The sequence below is a fragment of the Prionailurus viverrinus genome, chromosome E3, assembly GCF_022837055.1.
Source record: "Prionailurus viverrinus isolate Anna chromosome E3, UM_Priviv_1.0, whole genome shotgun sequence".
In the NCBI taxonomy this organism is placed as follows: domain Eukaryota; kingdom Metazoa; phylum Chordata; class Mammalia; order Carnivora; family Felidae; genus Prionailurus; species Prionailurus viverrinus.
This window is the reverse complement of record NC_062576.1, coordinates 8,709,117-8,717,916: the sequence shown is the minus strand read 5'-3', so window position 1 is coordinate 8,717,916 and position 8,800 is coordinate 8,709,117. Positions and strand designations below refer to the sequence as shown.

Genomic DNA, 8,800 nt, shown 5'->3' with positions numbered 1-8,800 from the left:
AGGACACGGAAGGAGTCCTTGGCCTCCAGTGACTTTCAGCTGGGGGGGGGTGGGGGGTGGAAGGGGGGTGGGGGGGACGGGCACCTGGGTTTATTTATAGCTTGAGTGGACTGTGTTCTCCGTTCAGAAGGAGCAGAGAACAAGGAGCATGAGCTGAGTCATGAGCTTGGGGAACGGGCAGTGGTGGGGAGGGTCTGGGGCCCCTGGAGTGAGTGGGGGACGGGCAGAGGGAAGGGAGCAGGACCTGGGATTCCAAAGCGACGGGTGATTCTAGAAGGTCAGGTCCCCAGAAAGCGGACTCGGGTGGAGACTGTGTGCCGGAAGGTTAATGGGGTTGCTCCCTGGATCAGTGCCTAAGAGGGAAGGGCAGCAGCGGGGCTCAGAGGGAGAACTGGCCTTGCAGCCGGACCTCAGCCAACCTCAGGGCCGCCGCTGGGCCTCCAGAGCCCCACACTCGGCTCTCAGGGGCACAGGCTGCCCCAGTACGGGGTCCGGCCCGAGGGCAGGGGTGGGGCTCGCCTCAGAGAGGGCCATGCAGTCACCTTCCCGGCCGGCCGTTGGGGGATAACCCTTCGGACTTTCAGGAGCCTTTGGGTGGCCGAGGGAGAGCAGCAGGGGCTGGGGTGCGTGTGGGCAGGTGGGGGCGGAGGGGAAGGATGTGGGTGTGAAAGAGCATGGCCACGTGCGGACAGGGTCAGAGCCTCCACGGGCCAGCTGTGTGTGTGGGAGCCCGCCTCTGTCGGGGCTGTGTTGCTGAGGGTCCTTGGGGTCCCATCTCCGGGGGTGGAGAGCCCCTCTCCTTCCTTGGTGACGTCGAGGAGGTGCTGGGGCGGCCCTCAGGGTGGGGGACACTGGGGCCGCCCCACCGTGAGGCCCACGGGGGACTCCGGGCTGAGGGCGAGTGGGGGAATTTATAACCAGAGAGCGTCGTCAAAGCCAAGCCCGAGAAACTAAGCCCCGGGTCCCCCCAAAGCCTGCACAGCCAATCCGGGGCTGGTGAAAACGGCAATTATGAGCCGTGTTATTAAAGGCTGCAGGATTTTAATTAACAATGGAATTACCGGGCCAGGGAAGGGATAATGACGGATTGCTGGAAGGCAGTTGGGGTTGGCTGTGGGTTGGCTGCCGTTACAGCCTCTGTCAGCCCCTGCTAGGCCCGGGAGCTGGTGGGGCGGCCCCCCCACCTCCTTCCCCGGGCTTTCTAGTTGCTAATGAGAAGCATTTGCACAGAGCTCGGGGCCAGGCTGGCCAGAGCTGGCCATGGTGGCGGTGTGTGTGTTCCTAGGGGGCAGCCGACACCCCAGGACTCCAAGGCCTGGGTGTGGACCGATGACCGGACCAGATGGGGGGGTTTGCCGGCAGGGCCAGGATGGGGAGCCCAGCAGAACCGAGGGACCGCCAGCTACAAGGCCACTGGGAAGGAGGCTGTTCTCAACACTTGGGTCCGCCGCCAGCCTCCCCAGAACTTCCTGGGCCTCTTATACAGCCGGTCCCCGGGTCCCGTCCATGGGCAGGTTAACGAGGAGATTCTCGTCAGGTTCAAGTTTCAAAACCAGTGAATTTGAGGCCTTTGGTTTTCAAATGTTTGGCTTGTCTCCTGCCTTAGCAACCCTTGCTTCAAATGCAGTCTTAGGGGGAAGGTGAATGAACCCAGCAGAGTGCTCCGTCAATGCCAGGATTGGGGAGGGGGTGGGTCCCCTTTCGCAAACAGCCCCTAGGATCGGTTCAGGCAAAGGCAATTTCTTCTCTGTCTCCAGCACCTTCCCCTTCCCTATGCAGTCCTGGGACGGTTCAGATGGTGGCCGGAGCGAGGCCTTAAGGAATGGACTGGGCAGGGCAGCAGCTGAATTCCTGAAGATTTTGACCCAGGAAGGACAAACTGAAGAGCGCTTCGTGGCTGAGACTTGGGGTAACGACGGCAGGCTCTGCGGCCAGACTGCCTGGGTCCAGCTCTGTGGGGGACTCATACTGCGTGATGAAACCGCGCGAGTTACGACGCTCGCGTGCCTCAGTTTCCTCAGCTGTGAAATGGGTGTGAGGCGGGACTCTGAGACTCTCTTTCAAAAAAGGCAATGTCAACACCCCGCCCAATGTCACCTTGTGGAATGTTCCGGAACTCCAGGGAGGAGCATGAGCCCACACGGGCCAAGCCCTTAGAACCGGGCTCGTCGGCAGTGACTGGTCAGGAAGTGCTTGCTCCCTGTGACGGACCAGCTCAGAGCCATTTGACAAAGCGCACGGGGCTCCTGCCCAGAGCCTGCCGGGGGGTGTCAGGAGAGGAGCTCTCTCAGCTTGGAGGCAACCACTGGCATTTCAATTGCCTCTGGCGCCCCCTCCTCACGCGGCCCCCGGCCAGACGCTTGCTCCTCTGAAGCCACGTCCGGAGGGATGACAAGAGATGGTTGCCTGGTTCCCACTCTACATCATCCGGGACTTCCCAGCGGCTTTTAGCGCAACTGACCTCTGTCTTCCAGAAGTGCGTTCTCAGCTTGTCCTCTGGGACCCTGCACCCTCCTCGCCTTCGCTGGCGGCTCCTCAGCGGGGCGGACAGGCTCTCCCTGAGGGCCTCGGTGCCGTCTGGGTGCCCACACGGCTTTTCCAGCTCCTCCTGGGTAACTGGGGCGGACGGATGACTCTCTTGGTTTCTGTGGCCGGGTCTTTCCTTTGGACGATCTTCTGAGGTCTGGATCTGACTCTTGATTATCTCTTGAGTTAGCTCTAGCGTTCCCGTTGTCAAGCAGCCCTCTGCGTTGGACTCATAGCCAGGGTGCAATCAAGGTTTCTTAAATGGCCAACAAGAGAAGTGGAGTGAGGTCAGACAGTTTCTAGGACATTTCCTGGCTACGTGAACTTTCTTCTTTTTTTAATACATTTTTTTGAAACGTGTATTTATTTTTGAAAGACAGAGAGAGACAGCACGAGTTGGGGAGGGGCAGAGAGAGAGAAAGGGAGGCACAATCCGAAGCAGGCTCCAGGCTCCGAGCTGTCAGCACAGAGCCCGACGTGGGGCTCGAACTCACAAACCGAGAGATGGTGACCTGAGCCGGAGTCGGACACTTAACTACCTGAGCCACCCAGGTGCCCCTACATAAACGTTAATTCTGTGAGATTAACTGGAAATGGTGCCTGGGGCCCGGCAGTCACTGCACGTGTGGGTTCAGTGCCAATATAAGGATGCAAGAAGTCACCCCTTCGTTATTTGCTGAGCCCTTGGACGTGATCCCATGAGGTCCTCTGAACCGGTATTATTCTATTATGTACATGAATATTCTGAAGCACGGACACATCGGCCATTTTGCCCAAGCATTGCCACCCCCAGAAATGCACTTATAAAGAACTGGGCAAATAATTATTGAGTCGATTGTGTGGCGGAGAATAAAAGAAGGTTATATACAGTCCAGCTGCGTTTCTTGCGGATGCCGGGTTTGTGAATTCACCCGCTCACTAAAGTTTATCTGCAATCCGAATGTGCCATCGACGCTCACGGTGCTTTCACTGTTATCGTGAATCTCTGCAGGGGGGTGACAATTTCTATCTGCCCAATGCGCATGTCCCCTGCGGAGGTTGAACGAGGCCACGCCCTGTCTTCTTGTTTCAGCTCTCAGATGGAGATCCCCAGAGGCTGGAGAGGGCAGGGGCCATTCAGCCTAGTGCACGCTCTGACCCTGGGGCCAATGGCACGGGTTTGAGTCCCAAGGTTGGCACCTGCTAATGGGGCAGCCCCAGGCGAGCCACTTAACCCTTCTGGGCTTCATTTAATCTTTTTAAAAATAAAAATAAAAAAATAAGGGGCTCCTGGGCGGCTTAGGCAGTTAAGCATCTGACTCTTGACCTCAGCTCAGGTCATGACTTCAATGGTTTGTGAGACAGAGTCTGCTTGGGATTCTCTCTCTCTCTCTCTCTCTCTCTCCCTCTGCCCCTCCTCCATTCTTTCTCTCGATTCTCTCTCTTTCAAAATAAATAAGCATTTAAAAAATAAATAAAGGGAAGCCTGGATGGCTCAGTCAGTTAAGCATCTGACTCTTGATTTTGGCTCAGGTCATGATCTCGTGGTTTATGAATTTGAGCCCCACATCAGGCTCTGTGCTGACAGTGCAGAAGCTGCTTGGGATTCTCTCTCTCCCTCTCTCTCTCTGCTCCTCCCCTGCTCGCTCTTTCTCTCTCTCTCTCTCTTTCAAAATAAATAAACTTTAAACAAAATCTATTAAAAATTTTAAAAATAAGTAATAAATAAAAAGTAAAAAGATAGAACCTTCCAAACTGATCACCAATCACTAAAATATAAATGAGCTAAACTCTCTAGTTAAAAGGCAAAGACTGTCAAAGAACATTAAATGAGAATCCAACAATATACTATTTACAAGGGATATATACACACACACACATACACACACACAGAAAAACATTAAGGATATGGAAAGATGGAAAATCAAAGGAAAAAAGATATGTTCTAGGAAAATGAAAAAAATAAGAAAAGAAAAATAGGATAACTATATTAATGTCTGAAAGAAAGAAAAAAACAGACTGTAATTCAGGCCAAAAGCATTATCAGAGATAAAGAAGGTCAATGGGAAATAAAAAAGAATTAATACAATAAGAAGATAGACAATTTGAATATTTTATACCTTAATCACACAGCCTAAGATATTTAAATTTTTTAAAATGGTTATTTATTTTTCAGACGGGGGAGGGAGGGAGAGAGAGAGCTCAGCCGGGGAGGGCAGAGAGAGAGGAAAACACAGAATGGGAGGCAGGCTCCAGGCTCTGAGATGTCAGCACAGAGCCTGACACGGGGCTCCGAACACATGAACCGTGAGATCATGACCTGAGCCAAAGTTGGATGCTTAACCGATTGAGCCACCCAGGAGCCCCTCATAGCTTAAGGTATTTAAAGCAAGAATTGACAGATATAAAAGGAGATATGAAAGTCCAATATTATAATGGAACAGTTAAACTTAATGGTTACAATAACTTATAAATCAAGTGGATAAAAATAAGAAAGCACTTAAAAGATTTAATAGTACATATCACAAACTTAATCAAAGCAGCCATACAGAGAACATTGTACCCAACGATGGGAGAATATTTTTTTTTCCCCCAAGGGCACACATACACTTATGAGAAATGACCACATTCGTTCATAAAGCTAGCTTCAACAACTTTCAAAGGATGTCTTCCATAAGACTGTATTTTAGGACCACAGTGAAATTAATTTCGAAATCAATGGGAAATAGATAACTCGAAAGACAGTATACATTTGGAAATTTAAGCAGAAAGACTTCTCAATCCACGGTTAATAAAAAAATAATAATCTATGTTCATGGGGTAGAATGCTCTTGAGAATAAAAGCAAATTAAATACAGCCACACGCATCAATGTAAATCAACCTCCAAAGGGTATTTAGCAAAAGAAGAAAGTCATAGAAGAGCGTATCCAGGATGGTCTCCATTTATCTTAAGGTCACAGAGAAGCAAAGGGAACAATACATCACTTAGGGATACAGATGTGGGTGGTTTTAAAGAGAAAAGCAAGGGGATACTGAACGTGAAATTTGGAACAATGTATTTCACAATAAACATTGTTTTACAAAGAGCCTCTGACCTGGGACTTCTCCTTTATCTGGCCGGAAAGGTGGCCCCTCTCGCGGGACTAAAGAGCTTCTTTCTGCAAAGATGCAGCAGGACAGGCACAAAACTTGGCTTTAGTTCATTAGTGGGGAAAAAAAAAAAATCAGTCCTGTTGAATTTAGACTTTTTTTTTTCCCCAGATGGTACTCATCTCAGGAGACAGCCTGAGCATCATCACTGTCTCTCATTTGCTGAAACAAATTCCTCACAAATAAAGGCATGTTTCCATCTTGAGCTGCTGTTCTGTCAGCTGCTATTGTGACATCTCCTCTCTTGCCTTGGGCCTGTTTCGCTCTCTCCACCCTCCCCCTGCTCTCCTCCTCCTCCTCCTCCTCCTTCTCCTTCTGGTCCCTTTCTTAGAGTTTTGGCACTGGAGGAGATGCCCATCCCATGCAAGGGTATGAGCTTCCTGGGTAGATGTGTGGCCTCTACTTACATACCTCCTGTGATGGGGAACTCACTCCTTCAAGTGGACTTATTGGAACCCAAGTCCAACTGCCTTTGGCATCCACCTGTTGCCGGTGGCTCAGCAACTGGGGTCCCCGACCACAGCCAGTCTACCTCTCCTCCTTGGATATGCTGCAGATGTTTGCCAACGGTAGCCCTGTCCTCCCTCCTCCCGTGCAAAATCCTCTGCTTCTGGGAAAATGTATTTAGTTTCTCTGTTCCTTCCCTACATCACTGCTGGGCAGTGAAGAAAAAGATCACATAGAGAGGCTTGGATGAGGAAAAGCAGCAAGTCCTACCCCCCACCCCCGCCCAGCCCCCCATCCTCAGTTCCCCTGTATGTGTAACCACTTCCTCCTTACTTCTACCTGGAGATTACCTTCTGATCTCTAAGAACAAGCTCATGCTGCTCTTATCCATCGGCATTTTGAGTTGGAGGCGATAGAAACCAGCTCTGGGTAACTTAAATAGAAAGAGCACTTATTAGTAGCTTACTGGGAGGTCCCACCAATAGGAGACTGGAGATCTGGGGGGGTGGGGGGAACCCCCGATTCACGCCTCGGCGTTGGCCCAGTGAAGACCGCTCCGGGCCCTGGGTGCTGCAGACTGTGTATCCAGCACCCCGGATGCTGTACGTTGCTCTGTGCTCCCTGCCGCTTCTAGAAGCCGGAGTGGCCGCCGCCAGCCGGCTCTGGCTTCTCCAGGGTGGAAGCCGGGTGGCATCTTCTCTGTCTCGTGACTTTGGAATCACAGTCCAGCCGAGCGCATCTGATCGGCCGAGCCGGGCCGGCGGCCGAACCTGAGCCTGGCTGCAAGGAAGGGCTGGGAAGGAGGATTTGGCCTTTCCCCCTTTCTATGGGTGGAAGAGGGTTCCCCAAACAAGGGAGAGGCGCCGCGATGCCGAGCCCCCGATAAGGAGGACGTGTCTCCTACGCTGGGATTTATCAGTTGTAGGTATCGCGTGACCTCTTGCTCGGAGACCTGAAGATCTAACTTATTTCTCCCCCTTCCAGCCCCACCTCTCCTCCCAGTTAGCTATCCCCCCATTTATAGTTATTATTTATCTTCAGACTTTGTTTCCACAATTATTGACAGCCTGCTGCATACGATAAGGCTATGGACCTTTCTCCCATTAATGCTGGCTGTCTTCCCTCCTCTGGTCTCCCTACAGCCGTCTTGTGTCTGTTTCCACCCTCATGTTTGAAAATATGTGCATTTAAAATGTTTATTTATTTATTTTTGAGAGAGAGAGAGAGAGAGAGAGAGAGAGAGAGAAAGAGAGACAGAGAATGCACCAGCAGGAGAGGGGCAGAGAGAGAGGGAGACAGAGAATCCCAAGCAGGCTCCACGACAGTGCGGAGCCCGAGGTAGGGCTCAGTCCCACGAACCATGACCTGAGCTGGAATCAAGAGTCAGATACTTACCCAACCGAGCCACCCAGGCGCCCCAGAAAATATGTGCATTCTTTAGCCTGAATTAAGTCTTCTCTGCTCTGTTATAGGCTGACTATGGAAGCCAAAAATAAATAAAGCACTTCCCCTGTTGTGATTATGTAAATAGTGCCCATCCTCTTTGCTGATCAGGACACTGCCAGTCTAGAACTTTCCTTCATTGTCCCCTTGGGCTGGAACCACTGTGGCTTACCATCCATTTCTTCCTCTTTCTCAGTTTACTTACTTTTTTCCTCTTGGTGGGGGGGGGGAGAGCGAGGGGAGGGAGAGTGGGTAAGCGATGGGCTAGCTGAGACTTTGCATGTCCCAGAAAATACAATCTGGTCCTCTGGTTTGAGTGCTGGTTTGACTGGGTCTAGAATTTTTGGTTAAAAATCACTTCCCCTCAGAAAATAGAAGGCAGTACTCTATTATCTTCTGGTAGACGGTGCTGCGAAAGAGACTGGTGTGGCCGGTTGGCCGATAGTTTCTCTGCAGGTGACTTCCGCTTCCGCCCGCCAGAAATGTTTGGCGCAGTCTGTTTACCATGGGTGTGTCTGCTGAGGTGTCTCCATGATGGGTCTCTGTGTCTTTTCTTTAGATTCCTTCACTGTGCTGGATGCTCAGTCCGAAGCCTTGTGGCCTCTCTGTTCCGGAAACTTCTCTTCGGTGTGTCTTTGATAATTTATTCCCTTTGTATTCTGAGTTCTCCTTCTAGAGTTCCCAGTGTCAGCCATTGATTCCTTTTATCTTCTGTCTCTCTTTTCCCCTACTTTCTCATCAGTAACTTTTATGAGATTTTACAAAGTCTGGCAAACACAGGGGGCACCTGGGTGGCTCCGTCAGTTGAGCGTCCAGCTCTGGTTCGGGTCGTGATCTCACGGTTCACGAGTTTGAGCCCCGCATCGGGCTCTCTGCTGTCAGCGTGGAGCCTGCTTCAGATCCTCTGTCCTCCTCTCTCTCTGCCCCTGCCCTGCTGGTTCTTTCTCTCTCTCTCAAAATAAGTAAATAAACTTAAAAATAAAATAAAAAATAAAAATTCTGCCAAACACATTGAAGATTTTTTTGGATGTTTATTTATTTTTGAAGGGGGGGAGAGGCAGAGAGAGAAGGAGCTACAGAATCAGAAGCAGGCTCCAGGCTCTGAGCTCTCAGCGCAGAGCCCAACGCGGGGCTTGAACTCACAAACTGCGAGATCGTGACCTGAACCAAAGTCAGACACTTGAGCGACCGAGCCACCCAGGCACCCTGCAAAAACATTTTAAATTCCTTCCAATTCTTTTTTGTTTTCTTATC

At 51.0% G+C, this 8,800-nt stretch overlaps 1 long non-coding RNA gene across 1 annotated transcript; it reads right to left on the bottom strand.

The window, feature by feature from the left end:
- Window positions 1-250: 250 nt before the first annotated feature.
- On the bottom strand, window positions 251-5,842 carry LOC125153920 (uncharacterized). The gene is made up of 3 exons (XR_007147622.1): window positions 5,602-5,842; window positions 2,462-2,782; window positions 251-353 (listed from the first exon to the last, which is right to left on the bottom strand). It is a non-coding gene; the product is annotated as an uncharacterized LOC125153920 (long non-coding RNA).
- Window positions 5,843-8,800: the final 2,958 nt, after the last annotated feature.